Source organism: Fulmarus glacialis, unplaced genomic scaffold, assembly GCF_000690835.1.
Source record: "Fulmarus glacialis isolate BGI_N327 unplaced genomic scaffold, ASM69083v1 scaffold18068, whole genome shotgun sequence".
In the NCBI taxonomy this organism is placed as follows: Eukaryota; Metazoa; Chordata; class Aves; order Procellariiformes; family Procellariidae; genus Fulmarus; species Fulmarus glacialis.
In genome coordinates this window covers 21139-30240 of record NW_009230482.1, presented here as the reverse complement: position 1 = coordinate 30240, position 9102 = coordinate 21139, and positions in this window count along the sequence as shown.

Genomic DNA, 9102 nt, shown 5'->3' with positions numbered 1-9102 from the left:
GCAGCTAAGATTGTTGTGACTAAAAATCATCTAGTGTTTCCTATCTACGTATGAAGCCCTCTATATTAAAAAAATGGTCCTTTTAATAAAGAAAGTATGTAAAGATCTTGTCTCTCACTTTTTATTTAAAGTGTTTTGCTTTTATTCCTGTTTGAAAACACAGAATACATTCTGCTGCAAACTTCTAAAGGCTACATGGGTTTTTTGTAGATTTTGTGGGCTCATTTACCAGTAACTTGTGCATGAGCCTGCAAGCAGGAGCAGGTCATGCAAGGCTCCAGATGCTTCACTCACATCACTGTCTTTCTAAGGGAAATGTAGAGCAATGTATCAGCAAGAAGGTTGAAAAAAACTTAGATTTCTTTGATCAGGCTCTGATGCACTCATTTAGTGCTGACAGTAGCCTTAATGCTGGGTGTTTCTCCACTACTTCTCCACTTCATCAGAATAGTGGGTTTGGTCCTTTCCCCTGAATGATCTCTTTTAACCAGATGAGATGGTGGGTCTGTGGGAGTGAGCAGCTCCTACACACGCTCTCCTCTCTGCAGCCAAAAGAAGGGGAAACAAGGAATAGCCATGATATGCTTCTAAACACAGCAATTGCTGCTTGCTATCATTGCAGCCATCATATGGCTCAGTGCTTGCTCCAGGTTGCTCTACAGATAGTATCACAGGAGCATCAAGTGGACGTTGCACTGAGGACGCATTGCGCCAGACTCCTCCTCTGTTGATAATGAAGATCTGGCCACTGCATTCAACACGGTAGAGAAATCCAGATAAACCCTGCTCTGAAATGGAAATCAAATTCTCGTGATCACCTGAATATTTCTTCAGCCCCCCCCTTTCTCCTTTCTAAAGATGATTTTTTTCATGAGTCCCCTTTACATAAGCATTTTAGACAGCTTTACCTGCATTTTGTCTTATAACCCTGTCATGCTTGCTGCTCCCCCCTTTCTTGTGCATGTGTGTGTGCTTTTGTTACTTGTATTGTATAAGGTGCCTTGGGATATTCGCATCCTGTGCATTGTGTGGCATTGTGTTGAATAGGAGGTACAGAAATTAAAAGCAGGTCTCCTCCTACCCACATATGCCTTTTCTTTGCAGGTTTTCCTGGAAGTTTTGTGCGGGGAGGGAAGGGAAGAGGTAAAATATGACTTGGCTGAGACTGCCGGATGCTGAATCAGCTGCGATTGCCTCACGTTTTCCTTTCTTTTAAAATAAGGGGTACAGTTTTCAAAAATGCCCATCTGACTTCTCTACAGGCCCTACCCAGCCCATCACTTCTCAGTAAGTCACTTTTAAAAAATGGTGCATATGTTTCTAAGCCACATGGGCACCTTTGGAGAACATCTTTATAATGCCTTCCTCCTAGGTCTAGAGACTATGTGCTCTGGGATTGCAAGAACCTGGTGCAGCTGCTGCAGGATACCACAGAGCTTATGATCAGGCACAACTAGTTTTCCCTTTCCCAAAATATTTTTTGCAAAAACTGGAGGAGATAGCCACAATCATTAACTCAACGCCACCCCCACCAAATCCCCAAAACACACAACCTCTTAAAGCATAATTTTGTTCCGCTGCACTGCTCTGGTTAAAGGAGCTGATGCCTAAAGTGCTGGCTCCTTGCTGCTTGCACCTACACACACAGGCACAGATTGCTCTGACGAGGCTCACCAGCGATGGCGTGGTGATGCAAAAGTCAATGAACAGAGGAGCACTTCAGGAGCAGCAAACAAGGAGCGCGGCATCAAAATCCTACAAGCCCCAGAGAGCACCCTTTTCACAAGACTTACACATCCTGAGGTTGCAGACAGATGAAATCAGCCATTGGTTAGGAGCTAAATAGCAGTTCTCTGGAAGCATGTCATCTATTTTTAGCAGGGGTCAGTAATTTGCTTTCACAGCATCCCTATCTTTAAAAGAAGGGAAGAGTTTGATGCCTTTTAATTAAAGGACCCACAGCCCTCTAGCATCTACCCACATACATGGTACTCATCTTTACAAGGCTGTTTCCCTGTTGTGCACTAACTCATGCAGATAAAGGTTCATCCAGTCTTGCTCACTTCCTGAGGTAGCTACTGTGATTGAATACCTGAAACTCTGGCAGAAGAGCAGAGGAAAACGGGGTGTTAGTGAGGGCTGTGCCCTCCGAGGTGTACAAGAAAAAGAACTGGTGTCTGACAAGCAAAGCCTTTGCATTCAAAGGTGAGAAAAGTAATTGCCAATTGCTATCTTTCTTCTTTCTGTGTATATATTCACCTGATACAGCTAGCTTTCGAGGTCTTGATAGCTGGTTTTATACGCTCTCCTAAAGGTTATTAATTCTTCCTACGCTGTTCCCAGTTAGATGGAGTACCTTATAATATAACTTCCTCATTAACATCAAGAGCTGTGATTATACAGTTGTGTTACTAAGGGCTTCAAAGACATGAAGCCTAAATATAATCTTACAGTACCTTGTTACAATACAAAGCACATCCTCTAATACATTTTTTTGTTTGCATAAAATGCAGCACAATAATGGTTCACTTGACCTTTGGCCCCCTGTATAGTTCATTTTAACATTGTTTGAGGAGCACAGAGTTTGCATTTTGCAGGGCACAGGTGCTCTGCCCCACACTGGAGGCTGAGGCTCAACCCGGCGGTGTGGTGCACCGCTTCTCCCCCCCAGCAGCTGGACTCAGGGGATTGCCTTTGTGGTCCACCAGGAATTTCCTGTGATAGAATATCAGAAACCTACTGGTGACTAGTAGGAGGTGACTTCACAGGGCAAAAGTTCTCTCCCTACAATAAACATTCTCAGCGCCGCTGTGGAGATTTCCTACACAGACCTGACAGCCGCCAGCTACTTGTCATCTCGACAGAGAACGGCTCAGGGAAGGGATCGTCGTTGTTTGTAAGCATTTGTCACCTTAAAAGTGAAGCTGCGCTCCCACTGCCATTTTATTAGTGCCTCCTGAGAAAAGGAAGAATTCAAACTACCCATGCTAATTAAAAAAACCCCAACCATTTTGACTAAAAAGACTTTTAAAAATATACAAATCCACAGTCAAAGACAAAGTATACTGGTATCTATAGGTACCATGATACACATACAGTCCATATATACCATATATCCTAGTATCTATAGCTACCATGATACACATACAGTCCATATATACCATATATCCTGGTATCTATAGCTACCATGATACACATACAGTCAGAGAACTAATACAACAATTAGGAAAACACCATACTTTCTCTGTAAGGAGGTTTCCTTGGGAAAAACCACAGGGATATTCAGCTGACAGATCTCTTGCAGGGGACTGTCATTTGGAGGATCCAAGTAGTAAATCTGAGCCTGACATAATTCCCTTGGCTAAAACTACTAAGAGGACTGTCGGGGGCACTAGATTCATTTGGCTGGTTGAAATAACGTGCAACGGGGCAGACTGCAGTGAAGTTTACAGACCGAAATAGCTTTCGGGAAACAATACATTAATTTCCTGTGGAAAATACATCTATTAAGATGGAGACTAACCTTGGTTGAGTCCAACACGTTAAAAAAGCATGCTGTAGAGCTTGGAAGAAAATACAGCTCAGTGTTGGCTTGGAAGTAAAAAAATGCTGAAAAGTAATATTATCCTCAGAATCAGGGCTGTGCCAGGGTCTTCCTTGGTAGAGGCAGTGAGAGAGAGCAAAGATTACAGAAGGTATCTTTAAGCTGTCTCATGAACTCCTCCACATTACTCCAGCACTTATGCACAAAGCCTACAGCCATGGCCTTCACCATGCGCTTTCTGAGCAGGTTTCCTCTCCACTGGAAAAAATTAGATCCAAAGCAATGCTGATTTATTTTGCTTCTGAAATCTCATCATCAACTAGTGGCCATTTCCACAGGTGAGTCTTCATGAGGGCTGGACAGAACAGATCTGTCCCACATCTTGCCTTGCTCTGCAACTAATAGCACCACATCAGGAAGAAGAAAGGAGAAAAAGGCAGTAAGAAACCTGTAGGAATACTCAGCCACACTGGAGATGTTGGATGCTGCACTCCTCCTTTGCTGTTCCTGAAGTGTTCCTGTATTCACTGACATTTGCACCACCACAGAAATGATTGGCCTGGTCAGAGCAGTCTGTGCCTGTACGCATAGGTGTGAGGACCAGGGGGGCAGCTCCGTTAAGCATAGCAGTGGGGAGGAACAAAGCCCTGCTTTTAAGAGTTGTTTCTCCTTATATTCTCAGATAAACTTTTCTTTTTCCTCCAGCCATGCACAACCTTTAAAACAGCATGATTTCTATGAGAGCTCTGACCATTCCCTCTTGGAGGGCTTAGTTCAAAGAGATAACATCCGCCTTACCCCACACTCTGTTAATGATGCACTGGGAGACAAGACCACGTTATTTGGCCTCAGTGAACTCACTGTGGCAAATAGATGTTCGTGCTGAAGGAAGACTAAATCCATCTGTCAAATACTTTTTTTTTTGTGATCAAGGCTGATATTTTTAGTCTCAGTGACTGAATTTCCAGCCAGTCACTGTGTACTCAGGAGGAAGAAACCAGTTTGGTTAGCTTTTTTTCTGTTTCTCAGCAAGCAGAACACTGTATTCCATTTCTGTGGACCGTGACATCCCATGGCACATTAAAAGCCTTATTCAAACTGCAGGACAGCCATATTTTACACTCAGCAGGAGACTCTAGGAGGAAGTATGAGGCCAGGGTTATTCTGACTCTGGACAGCTTGTCAAACTGGGAGCTAGGAACAAAGCTTAGGACATTCTCTGCTGGTTCATGTGATCCTGAAATAAATAAGTAGAAGATTGCCTCAGCAGGGATTTTCTTTATATTACAAGAGACTCTGCATAGAGGAAGATTTAAATTCAGAAGTAGCTGAACCTCACCTTGTCCTTTTGTTCTGAGTCTCCATCCATTGCACAGTATCGCAAAACCTGTGGAAACACCAAGGGCAGCTCTGAAATAAACAGGATTTTATTTTGTTGTCTGCACTTGAACAGAGCAATTGAACAGTAAGATCTCAGCTTAGTTCATGGACCAGGTTCACTGGTATCTGGGAACTCCTCTTTGAACTTTGTCTCATGTGCTGATCCATGGTTTTACCTCAAAACTGTAAAAAATTCATCAGGTAGTGGGAGAGCTTGAGAAGTCCTTTATTAGTCTGCTCGGCATTTTATTCTGATTGATCTTTTCAAAGAGATGATGAAAGAAACCGCAAGAATCACTTCTACCTTCCAAAACAATAAATGCATTTATTGAACCGCAAAAATCTCATGCATTACTCGTCACATAAAGACAGAGTACATTATATTTCCTATGGCTATCCAGTTCTACCATGTTGGAGAGAGGGTTTATATATTTCTGCATGCCAGGAGACCTTTCTCTTCTTCTCTTCCACAGATGTTCAAGATAAACAGGAATGGAAAAGGCTCTGCAAGGTGGACACTCTCCTTGCTCTTTGACTTCAGCATGCAAGACTGGATTTAAGCTGGGCAGAATCTCATCTTCTGAGTGTGCTGAATGACATCAGTTTCTAGCTGATATTGCTTATGACTGTGTTGTGTAAATTAGGGCTATCATCCATGAGAAATAAAATCATCCGACCTTAGTTGTGCACTTGAGTTTCACAATTAAGAGGCACAGAGGTCAAAGGGGCTTCTTGAGCAATTTAGTTCACCTTATTCCAGAATGCTTCAAGATGTCTTCTTGTCTCCTGAAGCTCAATGCAATTTATAAGATGCAAGCAGTCAACAAACCTTTCAGTGATTTTTGCCTTTGCACATGACAGAAAGTTTAAAGAGTCTGTTCTTCATGCCATGCAGGAGAGGAAACCCATCGATACTGATTCCCTGCTTGTATTAGCGAAATTTAATCACAAAACTTCCACTGAAAATTCAAGATAAACTTAAAAAAAAAAAAAGCTTTCATCCAGTGAATGTGTAGGAAAAAGGTCTTGGGTTGGAGCTGGTTTCATGACTCCATGGGTACATCATGGGATAAAATTAATCCCTTGACTTTGGCAAATGCCTATTTCCACCAAAAAGGAGCAGAATAAACGATATGATCTTTTTGATCACTGCACCTACTACACTTAGTGCGCACATGGAGAAAGACTGAAGACAAACAAAATGGCTCTTGCTTTTGAACATCTTTGAAGTTAGTAAACTCAATCTAGTTTTGTTGTGGATGGAAGATCTCTTTTGTGAGATGTCTTTAACATGTCACAGGAGACGTTACTTTGTGTTGGGGCATGAGGGGAAGACAACAGTGATTGTTGTCTGATCTTACATAGGTTGTTTTTCTCCTTCACATTTGTCTTATTACCTCACAGCTGTAACCAGAGGAGTTGATGACAACCAGTTTTGAAGCCTTTGCTGTGCTTTCTGGAAGAAAATGGAAAACTTCCCAGAGTCAGCAGTGTATTTCCCATCTGACAAGGTATCTGACAATAGTGGACTTCAGGAAAGCAGCAGAGTTTATGGAGCCACTAGGTTGCCAAAACCGAAAACACAAAATCTTGTCCTTGGCAGAGCTAAAAACAAGACAGTCCTTCTCTGACACACTTATGTTGCAATACTATGCTAAAAATTTCATGAGCTTGAGGAAATCTGAAGATCCTACTTCACTATACATTCCCACCTTTCCTGAATGCGAGGCGAAGAAGAATTAAATGACTTACTAATGGTAAAAGCAAGATAGTTTGCTTTATATCTTAGCTTAACATTGCCTATTGACAACCAGGAGGTGACATAGCTACAATCCAGAAATATACTGCTCTAATTTTTTATGATATGGAGGATCCTGGAATTGGCCACTTTGTGCTTGGGTCCGCAGAATCGTACGTTGCTTGATTTTAGGGTGAAAAAGAGAATAGATGACTTTTTCCCTTTCAGTAGGACACTTACAGTGCCTCTTGCGATGTTACGAACATGGACTGCACATCACAAAATTGGTTTCCGCTAACACTTTGGTTATAGAAATGAATACGAAAATGCTGTGTATTTGTATTGTATCTGATTTCCCAAGGCTACTCATTCCAGTATTTGACTGCTTGGTGCTGCTTTCCCACCTTGAAGACTAAATCTCAGCATACCTTCAATTCTTTAATTTGTAAGCCAAGCGCTAGAGGAATAAGTTTACTCCCACTAAACAGTAACTTCATAAGCAGCTCAGTGAGGCTGTTTGTAGAGTGATGTAGAATAATGTAATTCTAAACCCCTTGAAAACTGGTCCAAACATAGAATTGTAGAATAGTTTGGGTTGGAAAGGACCTTTAAAGGTCATCTTGTCCAACCCCCGAACATATTATGCTTAATGAATACTTTCCATCACCATTTAAATCTATTAAGAGAAAGAAAAAGTATCTTTACAAGAGGCCTTTGCTTATTGTTTTGTTAGTACTTCTTTTCCTGACAATCTTAAAGGGTTCACCACTACTTCATTATTTCAGTGTAATGAGAATATTCATCTTACCATTTCTGACTTATAGATATCCTCAAAGATTGCAGTTTTTAACACCAGGAAATGTAAAGGTAATAGAGTAGCGGCTTTCCCATTTACTAACCATTATCTTTCAAAACTCTCCCTTCCTTCCCCCCAAAGTTGTTGCCTCATTAATCTCCATGCGTGACTGAAAGCGTTAAAAGCTTTCATGACCAATTAATTACAAAAAGACGTCTGGGGACATTTCCCATCATTTTAAACAGCACTCTCTGTTTTGATGCAAAGCACATTTTGAAGTATTCTTGCTTCGGAACACCCCTGAGACTTTTCCTCCCAAATTAGAGACTTTTAATCTCAATACCTGACCCAGAAATGGAGCTAACCAGCTCGCCCCGGACCGGGGTAAGATCTCCCCCCAGCGGCCACTACACTGCTGTTGTTCTTCCAAGTTTTTCCACGTTAATTTGGGGAAAAAATCCCAAACCAATCCTCCCCACACTTCAGCCTTAATTCTCATTTTTTGTAAGGTGGTAGGGGTGACGGGTGTACCTCCCTCTGTACAACTTGTTGACCAATACTGCTGTGCTTGCAAAGCTCTGCAGATTACCACTGCAACTGGCAAAACTATTCCAAGCGTATTTCATGCAAATTCCGTTCCATAAGTTGAATTTTTACACACTACTTCGTTCCAGCTTTGTACCTGTCTCCACTTACACTCTGCAATTTTTTTCACTCGCCACTCCTGAACAAGAGAGATAGATTTTGTTGAGCAGTGTCAGAAAGAAATACACATATCAGCCACCTTACTCACCGATGGCACAAAACCCACAAGGCTGAAAAACACGGCCCAAGGCTGGAGGCCCCCTCCTTACCCCTGGCCATTCACCACCCATGCCTTTGCGGCCGCAGGAGGCAGTCCACTCTGCCCCGGCCCTTGCAGGGCAGCCAGCTGCCCCACCTTGTCAGTGCTGTTGTTTTAGCAATTAGCATATTTTGGTGGCTAAATCCCCTTGGGAGATGCCGGGAAGGACCAGCCAGCCTCTTTCTTGAGCAGTGAAACACGCGTCGGCTCTGCTGGCCCCACGCATAGCTGAGTTACCTCCTCGTTTCCCGCTGAGTCACGCAGGCAGGTGCATTCTCCCAGCGCCAGCCAGGGCAGAAAAGAAGCTGGTTCCTTTCCCCCAAAAAACTAGTAGCAAAAAAAGAGAGAGACCTTTTTTTAGGCAATTTGAAAGTGGTCCACATCTGCAAAATAAATTTATGCAAAACATTATTCTTTTTTTGTCTGAGTAACGGATAAAATCACCACCAAGTCACGCATTGCATAAATGGAGAATGTTCATCTCACAAAAAAATTAGGAAATTATCTTGTTAATGAAAATCTCCTAGGCTAATAGCAGCTTCCAATATTTTTTACTCTCTGTACTGTGTGTGCTTTACATCTATCTGTTTCTGACACTGAAAAACAAAATCTGTCTCCCTTGTTTATGAATGGCAAGTGAAAAAATTGCAGAGAGTAAGTGGAGACAAAACTGGAACAAAGCAGCATGTAAAAATTCAACTTACTGAGCTGAATTTGTATTAAATACACTTGGAATAGTTTTGAAAGTTTTAGATCTGTTGATGTGAAAGCAGAAGGTTACAGTTATAATTTTTCTAATC